Raw genomic sequence first — 23,207 nt, forward strand, 5'->3', positions numbered from 1 at the left:
CATCAAATTTTTGAAAAAAAAAAAGAAAATCACTTTTTCTTTTTTTTTTTTGGTAAGCGCTGACTACTCTAATTTCTGCCCACGGCATGTAATAGGATCCTTTAAAATTCCCCCTTCCCTTCAATGGAAACCTTTACAACTCTTCAGCATATTCAATTGCATTAGTTGGTTCTTAAAGCAGTAATCACGTATTGATGTTTATTATCTATCTATCTATCTATCTATCTATCTATCTCTCATCTATCTATCTATCTATATATCTATCTATCTATCTATCTATCTATCTATCTATCATCTATCTCCTATCTATCTATCTCTCATCTATTTATCTATCTATCTATCTATCTATCTATCTATCTATCTATCATCTATCTCCTATCTATCTATCTCTCATCTATTTATCTATCTATCTATCTATCTATCTATCTATCTATCATCTATCTCCTATCTATCTATCTCTCATCTATTTATCTATCTATCTATCTATCTATCTATCTATCTATCTATCTATCATCTATCTCCTATCTATCTATCTATCTATCTCTCATCTATTTATCTATCTATCTATCTATCTATCTATCTATCTATCATCTATCTCCTATCTATAATCTATCTATCTATCTATCTATCTATCTATCTATCTATCTATCTATCATCTATCTATTTATCTATCATCTATCTCTCATCTATCTATCTATCTATCTCATATCTATCTATCTATCTATTTATCTATCTATCCATCTACCATTTATCTATCATCTATCTTGTATCTATCGCTGTTTATCTTCTATCTATTATCTATATGTCTATTTATCTTTCTATTTATCTATTGTATCTATCTTGTATCTGTTTATCTTCTGTCTATCTATCTTGTATCTATCGCTATCTGTTTATCTTGTATCTATCTATCTATCTATCTATCTATCCTATCCTATCCTATCCTATGCATGTAATGTACATAATATAACTTATTCCAGCATGTGCATGATATTAAGAGATCAGACAACTGTATAAAATAAAAAAATAACCAGTACTCGCTCCCTCAGTTCCGATGCTGCCAATCTGGTGGTCCTCAATGGTCCTGCATCGCGATGTCTCATTCTGTCCATCATTCACATGACTGCTTCAGGTAACCACTGGCCTCAATGGTCTTTATATGGATGTAGCACTACAGCCAGTTGCTAGTTACCAGAGGTCATGTGAATGATCACATGACATCATTATGACATGAATGTACATGATGTCATCGCTGCAGGACTGGCTGAGCCCACAAAAATAATGGGTGAGTAATGGTTATTCTTTTACTTCTTACCATTTCCAGCATTTAGGCAACATTCTTAAAATCAAAAACAACCCCTTTATGTTAATTTTCATGAATAAGCGTTAAACTTGCCAGTGACCAGAAACCAAATCCAAATCTGTAATGTAATGTTGTGCCATATAGAATAGTGGTATATTTTAGGTGGGAGAGGGACCTGTTAGCGAATGCACCCCTGTACCATTCTATATTGTTTAGATTTTTTTTTCCCAAAAACAGCACCACTTGTCTCCATGGGCTGTGTCTGGTAACGCAATGGCTATGAGCTGCAATACCAAATATAATCTATGGACAGATGTGATGTTTCGGAAAAGAGACGATTCTATTAATATGAATATGGAATGACCCTGAAATGTTATATGGGCCGGAATCCATTGTAGAATTGTTGGAGGAATGAAAATAACCATTTTACTATAAGTTATGCTGATCTGGCAAGACGCTGTCGGACACGGTGCCAGTTGTGTCTATCCGCTGATTGACGATTCCACAACTGGGCTGATTCAAGAGTCTGACTCCAGCATTACAAAGTAGCTGGCCGCAGATAGACACCATAACTGAGAGTACTCTGCCAATAGACAGCAGAGGTTAGTACGAACGTGTACCCAGGCAGACATTGGACCACGGTATCCACTCCACGTAACATGTCATCCTCTAAACTAATCCGACTGATAAGAGTTTATGTAAGGATTTAAACAAAATAAACCAAAACAAACTTTTTTTTTCTATTGGAACATCTGAAAGAGTTTAAATGAGAAAAAAAAATACACCCGTAAAGATTAAATTACCCGGTGAATGCTTTACAACCACAGCGATGACATGATATGCAAGACTTGCTCTTTCCTGTAACCACAATAACTAAATGTTACTGAGTAATCTCTTTTTGCAAGTCAAACAGGGTTAGCTGAACCAACCTTTTAAGGGGTAAGTGGCATTTTGACAGGTGACTCACGAGAGTAACATGGTGGGACGTATACATTCACTATGGCCTTTCAACATCTAGCAATTGTAGTAACTTTTTGTATGTTTTATTATGGATCTAGTTGACTCAAGCGAGTAAACATAAGTCGGGTGACATTAAGATAGTGGGAGAGTGAGGTTGACCATATACTTTCTAAAGTGCCCATAGCTATCCCTCCAGAGCCGGTGTGAGTAAGTGACCTATCTCCTGAGAATAAAAAGGATTCCAAATGTTGAAATACAAATTTAGGAACATTCCATGGTTGGACTGCCCAAGTAAACCCAAAATGAGAACAAAAGCCAAGAAATGTGATAATAGTTTAATACGCTGATGTTCTCATGCTGCCACTTGGGTCTTTTCTACCATCCTTTGTTTACTTTCTGTAGCCATGAAGTGCCAGCAACACCATGTAACTACGCTAGCCAACCATTGGCCATTGTGGCCTCATGCCATAGACTATAAAGACCAGTTATTGATCTCAGTGGCGACATGGGGTTTGTGTCAAGTCATTGACTGGCAGAGAGCTGGGGTGGCAGTACTGGACGTAACAGGAGATTCAATGAGTGAGTATAGGTTCCTTTCTTATTTAATAATTTCTTCAGTCATTGAGCGCCTATTAGATGTGCCCGCAGAGATGTTTGCCAAAAAAATCAATTTACATGGAAACATTTCTGCACTTTTCTTAATATTCTTCGGCTCGGATTGTTCTCCATTTTAAGATCTCTAATTAGTCAGTGAATGGAAGCCTTCTAGTTTATATCTAGTGGCTGAAAATCTGTTCTGACCATGTCCTGTCCTAACAAGAGCACATCTTGTTACTAGAGAGCACTGGGATGCACCTAATGGCCTGTGTAGGACAATGTAGACAACCTGAGTTTCCATTCCTTAAAAATATTGAGGCTGTAACCAAAAACTATATTACAATATTGCCAAAACTTTTTTTTATAGCTATGGCTTTGATTACATAAAAACTGGATATTTTAGCCAAACATCAGCAACCAAGATTTCAGTAAATCCAAGGCATACTCAATTGATACCTTCTAACCAGAGCTGTGGAATTGGGGTTGAAGTCGTAGAGTTGGAACTAATTTTCGGTAAAATGTTACCAACTTCAAAATAAAATAATATGATATAAGTATTGGTATTGTAGAATTAATTTGATTCATAGTTTGTTACAATTTCTAATTTGGGCTGAAAAAAGTAGAGATGTTATAGTCAGTGCTGGTGGTTTGGTCGGGCTAATGGGCTAATGTAGTCAGTGATGGCGGTTTGGTTGGGCTAATGTAGTCAGTGTTGGTTGTTTGGTCAGGCTAATGGGCTAATGTAGTCCTTGTTGGTAGTTTGGTTGGGCTAATGGGCTAATGTAGTCCATGTAGGTGGTTTGGTTGGGCTAATGTAGTCCGTGTAGGTGGTTTGGTTGGGCTAATTTAGTCTATGTTGGTGGTTTGACCTACTTCTGACTCATTGTATACAAACTATACTGAGTTTTTAATAGATGCTACATAAAAGAAAGGAAAAAGTTAACCTAAGATCTAAGCTGATATACTGGAATTGGAGTATTGATCGCATACAATATTACAAGCAGGGGATGTACTAATTGACATACTAATGTTTACCTTAAATAGCTTCTATCCATACGCCCTCCTTCCACTTTTACAGTGTGCAGTACTATAGCCTTTTTTTCACTTGAAAACTTGTTTTTGCTGTTACAAGTCATCATCGATTGTTTCATTTGTAGGTTGAATGGATCACTTTGAGTGAGAAGACTCGAGAGTTATTTAAACACGCATTTGATAGTTTCTAAAAACAGTCCAGGCCAGCTAAATTGTTTGTTCCTTAGAATCCAGAAGTGTGAAGAACAGCATGCCTCTGTCTTTCAGATTACCCCTTCAAGTGTGAATCTCAGTTTGCAAAACTTTTTCATTAACCCCTTTCCTGACAGGGCAAAATGGAACACATTACCAAGCTTTTCTGCAATGAAGAGGTTGAAACTTTTTTTTTTTTTTTTAATTTTATTGTTTTTTGTTCTTTTACATCCCCCCCAAAGTTGCAGCAGCCCAAAATCTGGGACCAAAGTATACTACAAACAAACCAAGCATATCAAGCAGGGCTGCGATACTCACAGCCTAATGAACAATGCACAAAAACAAAAGCATCAGCAAGACGTCCATTATCTGATCTGCCGTGAAACACAAAAAAATGCCCTTTCTGGAGCAGAGGAAGTGCCAGTAAGCCTGCAGGTGTGAGCCGGTTAAAAGAAAAGGCTTGGTTAAATAGATTCTTTGACTGTCAGGGATTAGAGTCATGGTACCAGTAGTAACACACATCTTTTCCTTTAACTTACAAAATTTTCTCACGAGTCTGCAAGAGTTCGCCCCATAAGGAGCTTTCTGAGGCCATTGAAAAGTCTTAAGTTTTAATTAAGTTGAAGTTGTCAGAAGAAAGCTTTTTTGGCACAGAGTCAGGGTCATTAATTACTGCTATCTTTGTTTCTTTCTGAAGAAAGAACTCCACTGACTTGTTGGGTTACTAATACAGCTAGCATTTCTATCCTGCAGGCCTCTTATCAATTGAGTCTCATTTACAGATCTCCCAATTACTTTCATCTTTTCCAAATTCAACTCTGGTAATTTATCATGATTCTTAATGTTTAGCATGACAGTATCTAGTAGCATCAGTTTGGAGATGTCTTGTTAATAAAACAAAAATGCTAAAATTTCATGTAATTTCTTCTGTGTTATCTATTACTAATTCAGGCAGATTTCGGGGATTTTACAAGCGCTACCAAATGTGCGTATTACTGCATCGTAATTATTGAAATGTACTATATGCCATATACTCTATGTAGTTTTATGTACTATCTATCTATCTATCTATCTATCTATCTATCTATCTATCTATCTAGTTTATGTATATTACTATCCCATCTATCTATCTATCTATCTATCTATCTATCTATCTATCTATCTATCTATCATCTATCCCTTTATTTGCTATCTGTCCATTCCTTTTAATGTCCATCGATCATCTGTTCATATACTGTCTGTATATTTTATACACATCTTAGTTCCTCCAATTCTGTTTGGTATCTAACTACTGTATCTATCTGTCTATCTTTAATCTATCCATCTAGAGTTGAGGTTTCTATCTAGTGTTTTAGGATATCACCTAGTATCTCTCATCTCTCTATCTTTTATCACCTAACTAGCCATCTTTCTGTGTAGTGATCTATCTAAGTTTATGTATATTACTATCCCCTCTATCTATCTATCTATCTATCTATCTATCTATCTATCTATCTATCTATCCATCCATCTCAAATCTATCTATCCATCTAGAATCTATCTAGATGCCAAGGTATGACAATATGTAACTCTGTCCCTCTCTCCCTCTAGTGTATACTTATAGGAATATACACATACTATATATGCATTTTAGTCTACTACAAATTAAATAGATGTCAAAACATTAAGCGATCATACACTCTTATGTGTTGGCATACTATAGTGTTAACTAATATCACAATGTTTTTATTAAAAACATTTGCAAAATAACATTTGTTCTTGTCTTGACTTGGGAATTGTGATTTATGTGGCACATTTTACCATTAGGAGTCTCTCAGCAAGTGGCTCCGTACACGTTTCCAATGTACTTGGCATAGCATAAATTATTATGACACTCACTGGGGTTTCATTTCCAGACTCAAATGTTTCAGACACAAAGTTTGTGCCGGTTGAAAAAGAGGCAAAAATTCCTTGTCAGATAGTTAAAAAAGCTAAAAAAAAAATCCAATATGCTCAGCGTAGACAGGAATGAATGCTGTTATATGGGATCGCATCCATGTTACATAATATGGAGAATTCAACAATTTATTTCATAAGAAATGCTTTTGAGATTGAGCAAACCTAACTTTTAAAGGGGTTGTTTAGGATTAGAAAAACAGGGCTTCTTTCTTCCAGAAGCAAGGCCACACCTGTCCATGATATTGCAGCTCAACATGGTGTTGAGCAGCAATACAACTTACAACCTGTGGACAGGTGTGGCACTGTTTTTGGAAAAAATCAACCATGTTTTTTAGTTTTGGACGTAGTATTGCGTAACACTGGATTCCAATGGATAATGTACTTCTTGGCACGCAACTGCCCAAAGGCTGAAGCCATTTCATGGACCTATGCTCAGTTCTAGTAATTGAATGGCCATTTTGATACCACTACAGCACCATAATCTGGTGAGTCACATGTCTGGTCTCCAGCTATGGCTTTATCCTATATATTACATCCAACACTGATGTTTAGGTCTGATATTTTTATGTGTTTGTGGTTTAACCACACCAGATGGGCTTCATATGTTTATCCCACATGTTGTAAGATGGGTATTTGTTAGAGTTGTCTTGGATGAACTTATTGAGAACCGAAGAAATACCTATGCTTTTTCTAATTTTTCATTATTTTGTTGCCAAATTCAATGTGGTTCTATAGGATACAGGAACATAGAGCTGGAATATTGCAAAATTTTTGAAATTTTGGAATCAACTCTTGTAAACCATTTTAATGTATCGCTGCTTTGACAAGTCATACGAAAACACACACTCAGTGAAAGTAGACAATTTTTCAAAATCGCACTTTGCAAAATTGACCCAGTCATGTGGAAAAACATTGGCTCGGTCCTGTATGTGCTAAAATCCCTTATAAGTCCAGAAGTGATTGATGAATAAAAAAAAAAACAGGGCGAATTCTGCGAGTTTCCAGGTGGCTGCAGTCTGATCTGTTGGGATAATGGAGTGCTTGCATCTATGATAGTTAATTGTACTGGATTACTGTTTGGCTTCCAACCAAGTGACTGGCCCAGGGACAGATCATTTTATTCAACAGTTCATCAGCAGCCCCTCACCAACATGCCAGCACGAGGAGATCACTTAAGATTTGGGAATATAGGATGAGCGGATTTTGTGTTTATTCAGTTGAGCCACACAGGTGACTGATACTTGCAACAGACAGAAAAAGAATATTAATCCCATAGCAATACATAACAAAAATAAGATTAGAAAAAGAAGACGGCGAGTAATTGCTTTAGCAATCCTATGAAGGTTAATTGTAATTTGTAGATTAGCTTCATTATTTGGTTATCTTATTGTGGATTACTGTGATTTACTCAATATACGTTTGGAAATTTCCATTCTAAAAATACATTGAATGAATGTGCGTATAGAAAGCTTTATCTTAGTAAGCGCTTTACCAAATATGTTAGAAACAAGGTTTGTACCAAAAAGTCTTTTAGTCTTCTATATTTTATTAATACTGCTGAGTGATCATATAGTATGTTCCATGTATAATAGAAAATATACATACAGATGCAGGTAGAGGGATAACATCAGGTTCCTAGGCCCCAATGCAAATCAGTAACAGACTCCCCCCCCCACCCTTACTATATGCTTATATTATGGAATGGGTTTTGGGCCCCTCAGTGTCCAGGAACCAGTAGAGATTTCCACTTCTGCATTGCCTATAGATAATTTCCTGCTATATCAGCCTATATATATTTTGGAGGGCAGCATGGTGGTCCAGTATGTAGCATTGTTGCCTTAGAGGGGCTTGAATCTAACCTGGGGGACATATACGTGAATTTTGTATATTTCTCTGTTTTCGCATGGGTTTCCTCTAGGTAATTTGATTGTTACCCATGTTCCAAAACCTACTGGTATACTGGTTAAGTTGAAAATTGCCCATGTAATGTGTGTACCCCATTGGGGTATGAGTTATGAAAATGTCTCTACTGTGATGCAGAATATACTGGTAATTTAGATTTTTTTTTTAATATGCCCAATTTATAATTTGGTCCCCAACTAGGGGATGGGGAGAAAAGGATGTAGCTATAGGGGGTGCAGATGCTACAAGGCCCTGGAGGCAGAGCAGTCCCAAAGACCTCTCTACAGTATAAGAAGACATCAATATTATGGTAAGTGGGGGTCCCTTTACAGATTTTGCTTCATGTCATATCTCTGGAAGGAGGAAAGGTAGAGTTCTTAACTAATACTTCACCATAAGAAATCTCTAGATATCTGTTATCTATAGATTTTCCATAGGGTGGTCATAAACTAGTTTAATAGTAGCCCCCCCCCCCCCTTTTACCAACTGAACATCTATTGTATACGGGAGTCTTGGATTGAATTGGCTGCCTGTGTATGAGAAGTGGGGTGGAATAGGTATCTAAAGCATATGGCCACCTTTAGAATTAGGGACGTATGTAGATAAACCATCATTATAATATTCTATCTCCAGGATTTATATTTGCACAATGCAGAATCTAGGAATGATGTATAATATGAAAGCTCTAGCTGTACGGGGGTGACTACGTAGGTTTTACTTACTCACCAGAAAACATTTTAGCCTCACGTCACATACTTAACTGTAAAACAAGTCTAAACAAATGACAACATTATAATGTCCAGTAAAGCTCGTTCATCGTAGCACTGCCAGAGAGAACACAGTCACTACTTCTACTCCGAGAATATTATTTCACAATCTCAAAGGTATTAAAGTCTCATTGAAGCAGCTTTTTTGGAAATGTAAACCAAAAAATTTGGCCTATGAATTGTGTAGACCACCAATAAGATGTAGTGAACAGTGGTTAGCCTTGGGGTCCTGAGTTCGAATCCAACGAAGGTCCAACATGTGCAAAGCCCACAAATTTATGGAATTTAACAATCCTATTTGGCAATAATCTGCGTTTTTCTACCTGACTAAGCAAATATTGTGTAGTGCACAATATACTCTGTGAACTTGACGCACAGCTTTGGACGATGAATAATTGCCGAGATTACTTGTAATAGTCACACCGAATTGACATGTTTGATGAATGTAAATGCGCTCAAGTAGGTTATATGTAAGGGAAGCCTTCTAGTGCTGGAAGTCTTCATAGGGAAAAGCACTTTAATGCTGTTTTTGGCAAGGGGATCCCAATGAGACTATCTATGTCAGTCTGTTATGCTTCCTTTATCCTTTTGTTACAGCGGGAATTGTGCCACAGTATATCATGTTGAAGTTCCTTTCCACAGTAATGCTGGTCACATCATGTTGAAAATTTGGGTCACGGGCAACAGGAATATTTTTACATGATATTATAACTGATTTGCATATTTTAGATGCAGTCGTGAAACTATCATCATATACATTGCAAATGGCTGGTAAGAGCACCCACTTTGTACAATGCTATGGAATATGCTAGTTCTATACAAGTAATAGTAATATAAGTAGTAAGTTTTTAATTATTTAAAGGAGTTTTCCAGGTTTAGGTTACTGACAGCTTATCCTCTGAACAGGCCATTAATATCAGCTAGACAGTTGTTTTAAGGGGTCACCGCGCTTATGCAAACACTGTGGTATAATAATTGTATACATGAGTCTATGTACACGCACACTGTTTATATTGCTGGTACCTATTCTTTAAAGAGGTCCTTTCACCACCTCCACCAAAATCCAACAATAGATGCTGCTCCACTGATTCCAGCACAGTTTAAATTTTTTCTCTAGCCCCTACCATTCCCAAGTATGGTAAGGGCACCCAATATGCCAATTTGGCTTTCTAATGTCAAGTGGGTGGCATCAGGCTGGAGCAAGTTGTCAAGGAGCGCCCACCTGGCAGTTCAGAGCCTGATTAGAATTAGAACTTGAAACTAGCAGCACCAATTGTTCTGGAATGGGGAGGGCTAGACAAGAAATTTCATTTGTGCTCTATCAGTGGACCAGCAACTATTGAAGGTTACAAAGAGTGGTGGAGGTGGTGAAAAGTCCTCTTTAAATTCCATTTATCTGAACCAATTTCTTTAAGTGAACGCCACACACTGACTACGAGTTTTTGAACCCCTGATATGTTGTGTTGATCATTTGGCTTCATTACGGTTGATGATGTCACTGCTATGGGTGGTATGATGTCACTAATCATCATCTAGTGGTCTTACTCCATGTATAGACTTCTCTATTAGAGATGAGCGAACACTGTTCGGATCAGCTGATCCGAACAGCACGCTCCCATAGAAATGAATGGAAGCACCTGGTACACAGACTTTGCCTGCGGCCGACCACTTAACCCCCCCACGTGCCGGCTGCTTCCATTCATTTCTATGGGAGCGTGTTGTGAGCGTGCTGTTTGGAACGGCTGTTCCGAACAGTGTTCGCTCATCTCTACTCTCTATATTATATCCATCATCTATAACAAATTCTAACAAATGTTGTTCCTGCTCACAGTATATTGTTTTATTACCCTACTTTCCAGTGGACCTCCACTCCAATACCTGCTAACTTACTGGCTGGAACATGGCTCTGCTACGTATCTGCAGGAAAACTTGTGCAGTGAAATACTTTATAACGCATGTTCTGTGGACTTTATAGCTACACAGAGGTTTTCATCTTAGTTCTTGGATTACCAACTTTATGAAAAAGAAAAGACTAATTTATTTTTTTAAAGTATTTTAAACACACACTAACATTATTTGGATCTGGGCCAGGCAAAAAAAAAATTCCATCAGAACACATGTTACCAGTAACCACTATTGAGTTTAAAGTAGAAAAAAATGTAATACTAAACTTTTTGGCACTAGAACTCTTGGCATGGTGTCAGAGATTCATAGCAGAGAGGTATAACTTTCCTCAAACATACATGCAGTCCTATTCATTAATGATTTATTTTACAATTAATAAATAGCTTTCTTATGTCCAGAAAACTGCTGCCAAACTGTAGCTGAGCTGTCCTAGATATATATTAGATCTTGAAAAGGATTAATTGTTTGCAGTCCATGATACCTGTTAGGTCGATAAAAATCAATGCCTCTTTTCCCTCGAGTTTCCAGTTCTCAAACACATGAAAACTCCTTAAAAGCTGAAATAGAATGGTTTATACCAAGTATTATGTTATTCTGTTCACAGACGCAGTCAAACTAGCAAGTAACGTACACAAGAAACCAAGTGTGCAAATATATAGAAAATCCCTTCTTATCTCTATTGGCAAGGGAATGTGTCCCATAAGAGGGCATCAGTAAGGCTGTTGGGGAGGAGATTAATTAGCTCAGGATGGCCCAATCAGATTGAGGTTTCCTGGGTCCACCAAGTATAATACATAAGGGGGGCCACCCTTCAACAATCCCTAGGAAATAGACCATAGTACCGTTTCAATTTTTGTTAGAGCCTGGGCCCAACAGAGGAACCTGGACCGTGTGCAACTTTTCTCTTTCGACACCAACAGAGGGACTTACCTGCATAGGAGCATTGCAGGCAAGGGGGGCAAATGTGTTATCTTCTATCTAGTATATTACATGTAAGGGACTGCACTTTGATGTGAACACCCTTACTTATCAGTTGGCTCATTGGGGGTGGCATGAATGAGGTGCTCGATGTCTTGTACCCAGCTGTCATCAAATCAGCAGTTGAAAAACAAGGGGCCTTATAATCTGTACTTGCATGGGGTCTTGCAAGTACAAGACTCCATGCATGTATCCAATACCCCCAAAATAGTAAGCAATGAAGCGAACTATAACTTATGTTTCAAGTCATTTTGTCCCTCAACAGAAATTGTCTTGGTAGATCAAACATGGAATAAGTATGTCTGATGGATGACTTAGTAGATGCCAACGTTGTGTCATCCATTTGCCTTTAGGCTCCCATGTCAAAAAAGGTATTCTTTTAATATATATATTTTTTTTACTGTATGCACGAAACAGATGCCTTTGATGGAAGCCATGTATCAGACATCTATCACCCATAGGTTCCCATGTTAAAAAACATAGATATACTTTAAAATACATTTTGCTAAATGCCTGCAATATGTTGTTATCTAAAGTCTTTCATGTATACATATAATGTATCCATTTTTTAACGGGATAGCATGAGGTTGCATTGAATTTGTACTGTAACCTAACGTATTTAGAAAGTTAAAGGGGTTGACCAGGAATGATAGTAAACTCAATGGCCTCCGGGGTGACTATAGATTAAAAAAAAGTTATACTTACCTATCCCCCGCTTTCTATTGTACAATCCCAGTCTCCTCTCCTTTCCTTCCCATGTCGTAGACTCGGGGGTCTGGAAGCAGTCACATGACCACTGAGACTAAAAGGGGTCTGGGATTGTACAATGGAGTGCCAGAACTGGTGAATATGACTTTTTATTTTGTTTTATAACCACCCCAGCCACCCCTGAGTTCTTGGATAACTCCATTAAAGTATGGACATGTCTCATGGCTTGGATCAGCCCCAGTATAGGGTCACCATTTTGATCTACTTTGGAGCCCCCTCCTGTTGTATGCTATTGATTGAAGTAGAGTTAATAAAAAATAAAAAGAAAAAAGGCTATAAATCACCAAGAATATGAAGCAGAACAGTAAAGAGAAGCCATTAAACATCCCAATTAATAACAGAATGTTATTAGAATCCATACAGCTGGAAGTCTGAAGGCGAAAATATTTTCATACTGGGTGTATGTGATACAAAGTGATCTCTTTACAATCTGTGCTAGGAAAGATTAATTATACATCATTATATATGTAGAAATGCAGGCTAAATCAAATTTACAATCTCAACCTTTTTTTTCTGTCTAAAGACATTATTTTAATACTAGTTTTGATTGAAACAGCTGGAGGGAACTCTGCATTCTGTACCTGCAAGACCAGTTAGATAAATGAGTTAAGACTGCAATTATTCTGTAAAAACTGTTTTGAAAGCAACCTTTTTAATTAAGTCTAAAATATATCACACAGATGTATGTTATGTTTCTCTCTTCCATTCAAACCCTAATGCATCTAGAAAAATTAATTATGGATTTATTTGGTAATATGAGGAAATGCAGCTTCAAGCAAGAACAAAAAAAATCTTGATTTATTTCAGTCTACCGACTTAACTGTATTTCTACTTCAAGTAAACATTTCCAGTTTGCTAAGACTAGATAACCCTTCGCAATTTCTGTGCAATTTTTTTCATTTATAATTTGAATTTTCTATCAACCAATAGGTGATACCTGTATTTAGTTACAGATATAAGGATCAGCCTATTACGTTGTATACGGTACCTATAGGATCACTGTAGCGATGGGGACAGTAATGGTTCCCATAAGTAGGTCACAGACCTGAGATTTTATGGTGGTTATACACTTAAGTCTATAGCTGATTAAAATGGATGATATCAAACTGGTGAATGATAATGATAGACAACTGGTGGACTACTATTACACCTCAGACCCAATTCAGCTGCAATGCCTCTAATTAAAAAGTTTCCAAAACATGACAAAATGGCAGAACAACATGGTCAACATGGTGGTTCCGTGTTTAGGACTTCAGCCTTGTAGCGCTGGAGTCCTGGGTTAAAATCCTGCCAAGGACATCTGCAAGGAGTTTGTATGTTCTTCCCGTGTTTGCATGGATTTCCTCCCATACTCCAAAGACATACTGATAGGGAAAAATGTAGATTATGAGTCCCTTCATAAAATGAAGAAAAAAAAAATGCTGGAACAATTTTACCTACACTTTAGGTCTTTTTGTAACCTGATCTATTACCTACTGGCTGACTAGGTTGGTGTTATCAACCTATACTATCAGAGATCTATATAGGTATGTGAACCATAGAGCAGTATCAGAAACAATATAATAGGGAACAAAAATGGTCCCTCTATATCTGTAGCATTCAAAGTCCAAATTTAAAAAAAAGATTTTATATTACTTATGGTCACAAAAACGTGGAAAATCCCTTTAATTCACTAATTTCCTGAATTTAGATTAGAAATTAAGTCACTGCTTAGTCATTAAGGGCACATTGAGTAAAATAGACCAAGTTATGTAAACCCTCAACAATTCAGAACAAAACGTCCAAGCAAAATCTTATGGTTTATATCGATGTTGGACCATAAATAATGGAGTAGTTCCATCACAGTTACACCTCATACAGTAAAAGCCATTCAACATAATACAACTAGTGCAGAGGTGTACATAAGTAGCCCAGACAATGTTTTTACTGAAAGGAATCCTAATGAAATTCGTGTTCCAATTTAAACTAAAATTAAAAAGATCATACAAAAAATCCACATGCAACAATCCCAAGAATATTCTGCCGAGGGCGTAAAGGATACGTTACATTAGAAGGCACTGAAATCTGAGTTATCTGATCGTGGCTAAATCTATATTCTTAACATGATCATTGAATCTGATAATGTAATCTACAGTAAAGCTTATGTTTTGATGGTTAGAATTTATTGGAGGTATGAAAAAGTTTGAAAATCTGTAGCAAAAAATATGAAAAAGGTAAAAAAACAACACATTATTAATACAAACTCACAATATATAGTCATAGCCTGTTTTTGCTCCCTTGGGGGTAAATTGAGTCCTAAGTATCTTGGAACTGGTTTGCTGGCGTCTACCCAAACTCCATCCAGTACCGATGGGTAAATGCTGCACCATATCTCCCACCTTAGCTACACCCCAAACACATGCATACACCGAATATAAATGTTATAATATTATCAGGTTCTATCTAAATATGTACAAACTATTTTACATTTCCACTGCCATAAGATTCAAGTGATTAAGATTTTAGTGTTATCTCACTTTAGAATTTATAATAAATAAGGCAAAGATCAGCTCTCAGCATCTTAAAACTAAATTATCCAGATTAAAATATGTAAACATAAAATGGACGTGTTCCATTTGCATATTATATTTCGCTCTTAAAGTTGATGTTGAAGATTAAGGGTCAACGTTAAATCCTCACTATCCTAATCCCTAACATTACAAAGACGACCATGAGTGCATGTCTGGTCTACTAAATTACCTAGAAAGAAAGCAAATTCCGGATGAAAAGGGAAGCATATTTATATTATAGTGATTTAAAATCTGTCGCCTAAACACATCCCCCCCCCCCTCTATCCCTTGACCTAAATTGCACACTAAAAGCTTGCATGTCTGAAAATGGGCAGCTAACAATTTGAGACAATCCAGAGATTCTTTGCGTATGCAGAAACAATGCCAGCAGATTTTCTGGCTACAGTAAACACTGTCTAGTTCATATTTTGCAGATCCAAGTCAAGGTCCATAAAATATACCTTCTTCTTTTTGTTCCTCCTAATTGTTTAGTGAGTAATCTTTCAGGCTTGGGAGGAAAGGGAAGCTTCCTAATCTTTCTCATAATACGAACAACCTCAAAGTTCCTTGTCTATTTGTGTATGCTATACTTATTGGCTTCAACGTGCCAGCTTCTACAGTATAAGGACAGAATCTTGGGAGTGTAGCTTTTTGTTGCCTACGATCTTGTATTCATATCATCTGGTTGAAATGATTATTTTATTTGCCCTTAGCTATAGCTATATTTTCTACATTTAAAGGCACCATCTGTCGCCAGATGTGAAATATTGTATTGTAATAGAGCTGACCTGGTGATACTTCTATTAAAGGAAGAAATTTTTTTTTACAAAACAGTTGAGCTTGCAATAAAATAAGAAAAGAATATCTACTAGAGATGAGCGAATAGTGTTCGAAACTATAGTTTCGAATACTTTGCTCCATAGGAATGGAGCCCGGCGCTTGACCCCTTGCAGTTCGCCCACTCCCATTCATTCCTATGGGAGCGAGGTATTCGAAACTATAGTTTCGAATACTATTTGCTCATCTCTAATATCTACTTACCTCTCTGGTTGGCTTTCCAAATCCCTGGCTTTCCCTGGTCCCCCTGCTGGTGTAGGAAGCTTCCACTACCTACACTAGAATTGACATCCTGTATGGACATGTGACTTCTGCACCCAATCCACAGCCAGTGACTGGACACAGGGGTGAAATGTCCATATCAAGAGTAAGCAGAGGCAAAAAGAAGAGGGGACATAGGAACCGGAAAAAGATTACTTCTTTTTTATTTGATAATATGTTGTTTTATAGGTGAATTTCCTGACTTGACAACCCCTTTAAAACAGATGTGCCATGTTTTTACATATGTTTTTAAAAGCCTTTAAAAAAATCAAAGAACACCCCTGATTTATTGTGTTATACTTTACATAGGGCCAGAAGAGGGCGGGAACAAAAAAAAAGTGAAAACCAAACCCCACCCCTGCAGAACCTGCATTAGGTATAACACAATATAAGTTTTTCCAAGCCTGTTTTTCAGTAATGTAAAGCCTTGTTACAAAGTCGGATAGAATTTTAAAAACAACATTTAAAATAACAGAAACATTTTTAGACTGAAATAATAGACTATCACATGCACATAAGATGTGACGGTTAGGCATTGCTGTGCTTTGCATTCTCTGAAACAAAAAGACAAAAGTCTTCTGATTTGTCACAATGGGCGGGGTCTGTTCCTAGTGTATAAAAGAGTAGATACTGCCAGAATCGCCTAAGAGAATAACATTTCGAAAGTTCCAGCACTTCTGCCCAATTAGGATCAATCATTAGTGATTGTTTACTTGTCACCATAATGACAAGCTTTGCATTTTAATAAAAGCTATTATTCTAGAAAACCCTGTGAATCCTGTCTACAAAAAAAATGTGCATGACCTAATAGTTTAATATTTAATAACGCTATTAAATAATCATTCGCACTTTGCCATTAAGAATTTAAAAATTGCAGACCGAGGAGAAAAAAAATGACACTCATTTAAGACTGTTTTGACTCATTATACGGTGACTTTACGTAGCCACAAGTTAACAAGTGAAAACTTGTTAAATTTCAAAAGGAGTCCTAAATGTAAAACTAAACAATGAATATTTTCTAGAGGGTTTAATCCAGTATCGTCATCCACGGAAATATCCCCCACAAATGCCTGAGCTGTGTGTCGCTCTTTCCTGTATAATTATTGCCTATAATCTTTTAAGGGTCTGTAATTTTTTTGGCCATTCAAAGTGTCGATAAAATAAAAATGTGACTTTACCTATAGAAATTCCAGATATTGCTCTACAACTTACATGTTATAATTTATGAACCTATCTGAATATACATTACTTACATTTCTATAAAAAATTTTGAATGTTTTTTTTTATTACAAACTAGAAAATGTAAACCTAAATAAATATAGTACTTCATCATATACTTGGAGACTCAGTTTGGCCAAGAACGCTTGCGCATTCAATTCGGGAATAAAGCTTATGTTGTGTAAGGACAAAGAATCGGGCATGTCTAAATTCAAAATGGCCGACCCTTTAGGTCTTTGACATATTCCGACTGTATGTCGGCCGAGTATTTTATACAAAGTAGACGGTTGATCGAAATTTTGTTGACCTATGTCTAATGTAATAGCAATAAAAACAGATTTTAAATATATATGTAACATGGTATATGTTTTATTTATCACTTTAGTTGAAAGACGACGTAGTCAGACAGAACAAGATACTGAAGGGAAATCAGTATAAGAAAATAGCAGGTAGTCGAGGTCAGAAGATGTTTTGTTTTTCATCACGGGGTCATTGTTAAACTAATGCAATCAGACTCTTCCTGCCATAGCCATCCCTGTGATGGAGCTATCTAGTTAAATGCACTGACTTGTGCTGAAAACATGGTATACTTTATAAGTTGAATGGACTTGTGATTAATTGGTTCTTTGCTTATCTAGTAATAAAAGGAGAAATTGTGTTGCTATTGCGGAATAGAGGGATCTGAAGCTGAATAAATGTCTCAGTGTAGATGTTGGTGAGACATTCTCCATGTGTGGTGGACGTTAAGTGCCAATACACATAAGACTAAAGTTCATGCACATGGACAAGATCGAGCATAGTCATTGTTTGTTGGGTGAAGTTTAACACTGCCATTGCCTGGAAAGAAGTTGGCTATGTTTGAAATTTTTGTCGGAAAATAATCTTCAGTCTTACGAAACATTCCCAGAAAGACAATTTATAGAGTAATTCTAGTGTCTAAAATTGCATAAAGAACTGTATCGGTTAACAGGAACTGATATGTGTATGGCTACTTTTGACAAATTTACTTTATTTCAACCATCAACTTAATGGTTACGACCACCATTACTATGGTAGGACAACTGGCCAACTCTCTGGTGGCAAGTTAGTAGACAAGTTGTCCTAAATCTTCAAGTGGTTCTTTGCGCTCTTCAGTCCCAATATGGCGTCCATATTCCGAAGTAGGGTATTTAGAGAGAGGTTAGATTAGCTGGTCATCCACTTCAAACAGTTGACATTGGTTTTATCCATATGTTGAGTATAAAAAATGTATCTTCCTAAATAAACAATCTATATGGATTTAGTGAGCATTTAGAGCAACAACCCTTTCTTAATGAGACACCGGATTTTAATTTACTTCCAAATAACATGTTGTTTAGTTTTCCTTGATGACTGTGTTTATGCAACAGACCTTGTGCCAGGTATATATCACAGTATGTGCTCATTTTACTGGAATGTGAAAGTTTAATCATGGAGCCTCTGTGCACTTCACAGCTTCTAATTTTGGCTGTGTCACAATTAACATAGAGGCTTGAAAGATTCCTTTTAGATAACTAGCAATTAGACAATTAACTCCGTAATAGGATATGCACAGGTGGCTGGGGCAGATGGATTTCAGAAGCATTTATTAAAAACAAGGATATTAAAATCAGTACTAGAGAATGGTAAAGTAATACAAGTAGTCATAATGTTGTGGTGCTGTGACCAACATGTATTTTATACCTAATTTAGAGGTGGCAAGACCCACTGAAGTTAGTGACATGAAACAATTTAATTGCTGAGATATTGTAACAGAACCTCAACAGGAACGTAAGAAAAGCAGAACAGCAATATTATCGGCACCTTTTCAGTATTCTCTACAATATGCTGGTATGGACGTTGACCATGCTTATGGCCATGACCAAGCCTTTTAGTGGTGAACCACACAGATGAGAGTTGAAATCTCATTAGACTATGGAGTACCTCTGATAATTCATATCATCTGCTATATGCCAAGTGACAAACCCAACTCTAACCCAACCACATCTTTATATGGTGGTTTATGCTATGTGTTAATGGATTTCCCTTAATAAACTATGGATAGGTGATAAGAATCTGATCACTGGGAGTCCTTCCACTGGGATTGCCACCACTCATGAAAATGGGAGTCCCATGTCACTCTGAATAGAGCATGTGAGCTCTACTCAGAGTTCGTTGGATTTGTATAGAGGGCTCCCAATTATAGCTCTCAATACATATCCAACGAACAAATGTAACTATTCTAATACAGCATACAAGACAGGTATTCTGTAAATATACATTGCACAATGTATCACTATATAATATCTATGCAGTGTCCAGTGTTTAAGCAGAAAATAGATGGCACACAGACCTGCCAAGAAAGGGTGAATAAGCGACTACATAATAGTAAGCCAAATCAATATACTAACTGGCATTGACTATTATCTAAGCAGCTAAAATGTAATTATTTTTGGGCACTTCATGTGTCCCATTGATTTCAAACTTGCTTTTAAATAAAAGAGAGCTGTATTGTCAAAGCACCGAGCTTTCACAGAATAAACTCCGGCATTGTTATGCTATATCTCTTTAGCTGGCGATAAACACATTGTGTTTGTATGTTGCTCAGTACAATGTTGACAGATTGATCAATCAAAAAAAAAAAAAAAAAAATGAAAAAAGTGAAGATAATTTCAGTTCCACCAGTAAAGTTTTATGGAACCAAAAATAAAAAAAATTACAGCCACAACTACTCATCACGGCCACTAATAAGCGAGGAAATAGGTTGTTGACATTCCATGGAGGTAATCTAAAAGCCTACACTATTATCAGGAACAGAGTAAGCAACAAGAATAATTAGATGAAAAGAATAATAGCTTCAGCAGAAAAAACTTCACGTATCTTTCATAAAATGAATTTCAAAACTAACATTAATGTACTTGTTTCTTTTCATAAGCAATCTTCTCAATTAAATGAGAAAAACTGGAATTTAAGAAATAATATCATATACGGTGGTTAATAAAGTTGTAAAAAAGACACAGGGCCAACAAGGTTCAATCTATAATCCTATTGTGTGGATCCAGAAGAAGGCAAAAATCCCTCCAATTACCTCACAGGCATGGAAGAAGTCTTGCCTGGCTCTAATAGTAGACCAAATCCTTAGATCAACGACCCATCTCCTGAAGTGTAACAATAGCTTGTAATTTTATGTCTTACAACAAAGTTATCAAGGTCGTTCTTGGATTTGTTTATGGAATCAACCATCATTACATTTGGTGACGTAGTCTATTATTATGGAAAATTATGTAGTGGATGCCTCCAAGTCAAAGTTACAGGATTAGTGAACAAGAACTAAGACCCTTGGTGATACGTCCAACAATGTCCAATCCAGGTCTACTATCATGGCACCATGCTTCTTTTGGAAAAATCAACTTGTTTCAGGTCCCAAAATGAATGCTGGATGGAGAAACAGATTATGGCGGTCGTCCTAAGGTCTTCTCAATTTATATTTAAACTGAAGTCCTATTTAAGATCTATATAAGTCACAAATGGAAAGCCATACAGCAACAATGGATATCTAGTCCGAGATCTTCATATGTATAACCATCATACAACAGTTATATCAATTGGTTTTCTAACATTTGAGGACATAAGGACAGTCATGTAAATGTTCATCTATTATATATATAACTAGGCAGCAGTAGTTCAGAGTGTTACTAAGCTATGACCCATGAGTAACAGATGGTGATGTTCTTTTGGCTATGGTACATGTGGCTAAGTGAAACCTTACCATGTGAATCAAGCAGCGTAAATGATTTGTTGGCTGATGAGATGTAAAACTTTCAATTCTTAGGGTGCACAATTCCCCATAAAACAATTATTCACAAAATACTTAAAATTCTATCGAACATATTGTATTTTTTGGCCAAAAAGGTGTTATTTTAAGCTACTATTTTCAAGACTTAAGTGTGACTAGTAGTTTATCCCTGTAGACCCTGTCAGTGTTTCATAAAAAAGAACTACTATTTTTATTGTGTTTTCTTTTACCTAGATACATTGTAAACCGATACCTTTAACATTCTACTAAGAGTGGTCTGAACATTGCTGCAAGGATTAAGTTCATTTCTGGTACATATATTCATGTTCGGAGGAAGTAGTGGTAACTCATGTGTGATTTTATGTGAGTTTCTCTTTCTAGCCTAAGAACTAAGTTGCCATAGGTGACATCACTTTATAAAAGGAGGCTGTCTATGCAGTTATTTTTTGAAGTCATGGCGTAGTATGCCGAAATTGAGTTAGCCTGCAGACCAAAATGTACACAGTGTACATTCTTTGCGGATTGTTCAACTTTAATTATTGAGTCCATGGAGACAATGAGGGGGAATTTATTAAGACCGGCAATCCTACACCAGTCTAAATTTCGATAGGCACAAAATGACTCAAGTCTCTTAACAATTCTTGCTCCTCTTGATCTCAAATCTACGGCATAGGCATAGATTTGTGGTATAACGTGATATAGTAGATTTCTACCTAGCTCCGCCCACTGTCTACAAAGGTGGCAACTAAGGAACAAGAGCTGCAATGCACCATTGTGTGCCATATATGCGCCCAACCGCATTTTTGGTCAATTTCCAGGCTCCATGTGGGCTAATATCTGAATTTGATATAAGAAAATTTCAGAATGAAATGTTTTTCAGTCCACAGCCTGTTTTAATTCTTCTAAGTTCTTCTACGAGGGACAATGTAATTGAAGGAGTGAGTGGGTGCTGTTCCAACACTACACACCGAGGTCTTAGTATGTATACAATAATGACTCAGAAAATGGTAATTAGATAATAGATCCAGGTGTTCAGTTTAACCGGTCAGTACAGGCTGGATTGGATGACAACAATAAACAATAGCTCAGCTCGCTAGACACACAAACAGCTCAGTGCCTACTCTTAATATGACAAAGTTGACTTTGTGATGAATAATTGTTGCATCAGGATTATACCCTGAGATTCCACCGTGACAAGTTGTTTTGAGCAACTTTTTGCTAAGTTTTTTTAAAAAATGACCAATGTGTTTGAAAGGTTAATAATGATGAAACTGGCCCGAACATGCCACACCTTTTTCTAATAAAGCTATTTTTAAAGCTTACTGGTATTTTGACATCATTACATGGTTTGTATAAATTCTTCTTGTCCCGAGCAGAAGTTTGAAATGTGCATAAAAGGGTTTAATTGTGGTTTCGAGCAGGGACTCTGGTTTATATCATGCTTCCTTAAATATCAGATAGACCAAATGTCCCCTTCTGACCATGAAAACGTAAATTAAATAAGTGCAAAGTGAATTACAGGGCAGACGTTTTCTTCATAATGCTCGTAGAGTGACAAAACCACAGACAAAGCAAAGCAGACATGTAAAATCTACTGCCTATGTCCCGAGTATTATTCAGTCGTTCCCAAGAGCTTAGGAGACAAGGGAAGAATCGGATTGTTTACTCCATGAAGAAGGAATTCAAAAACTGCCCTCATGCTGTTCACTGGAGTAAGGAGAGGGAGGACAGGACGGAAATGGAGAGAGAACATTTGTGTGAGTGTAGCTGACAGATACTATATGTTGCATCTCATAATAGGAGAGTTTATATACGTTCATGTGCATATTTTAGCATATGTAAACTGAACTGACTGCCTGAGGGTGATACATTCCTACATGGTTATTCTTAAGCGTTCCACCGGAAAATGAAATCATGTGATCATGATATATCCAGGAGTATTACATCTAGTGTATTGTAACTAAAGAGAGACACTGCAGTTAGGTTAAAAGGGTTGTCCCAACCCATGATAATGAAATAACAAAACAAGTAACGTTGACCTTATTTATCTCCACCTATTCCTCTGCTGCCACTTCCCTGGTCCTCTGCCAGTCTTTGGTCTTTCAGTGATGACATGTCCACATAACATTTGACTGCTGTAGAAATTCACTTTCATCGACATATCCTCACTGGAGCACAAAACATTGGCTAGCAGTGGACCAGAGAGGAGT

General features: G+C 36.8%; 1 protein-coding gene across 2 annotated transcripts in view; it reads right to left on the minus strand.

The window, feature by feature from the left end:
• ZFHX4 (zinc finger homeobox 4) overlaps positions 1–23,207 on the minus strand; it is a 140,688-nt gene that overhangs the window by 70,395 nt on the left and 47,086 nt on the right. The window lies entirely within an intron of this gene.

Source organism: Leptodactylus fuscus, chromosome 4 (assembly GCF_031893055.1).
Source record: "Leptodactylus fuscus isolate aLepFus1 chromosome 4, aLepFus1.hap2, whole genome shotgun sequence".
Taxonomy (NCBI): Eukaryota; Metazoa; Chordata; class Amphibia; order Anura; family Leptodactylidae; genus Leptodactylus; species Leptodactylus fuscus.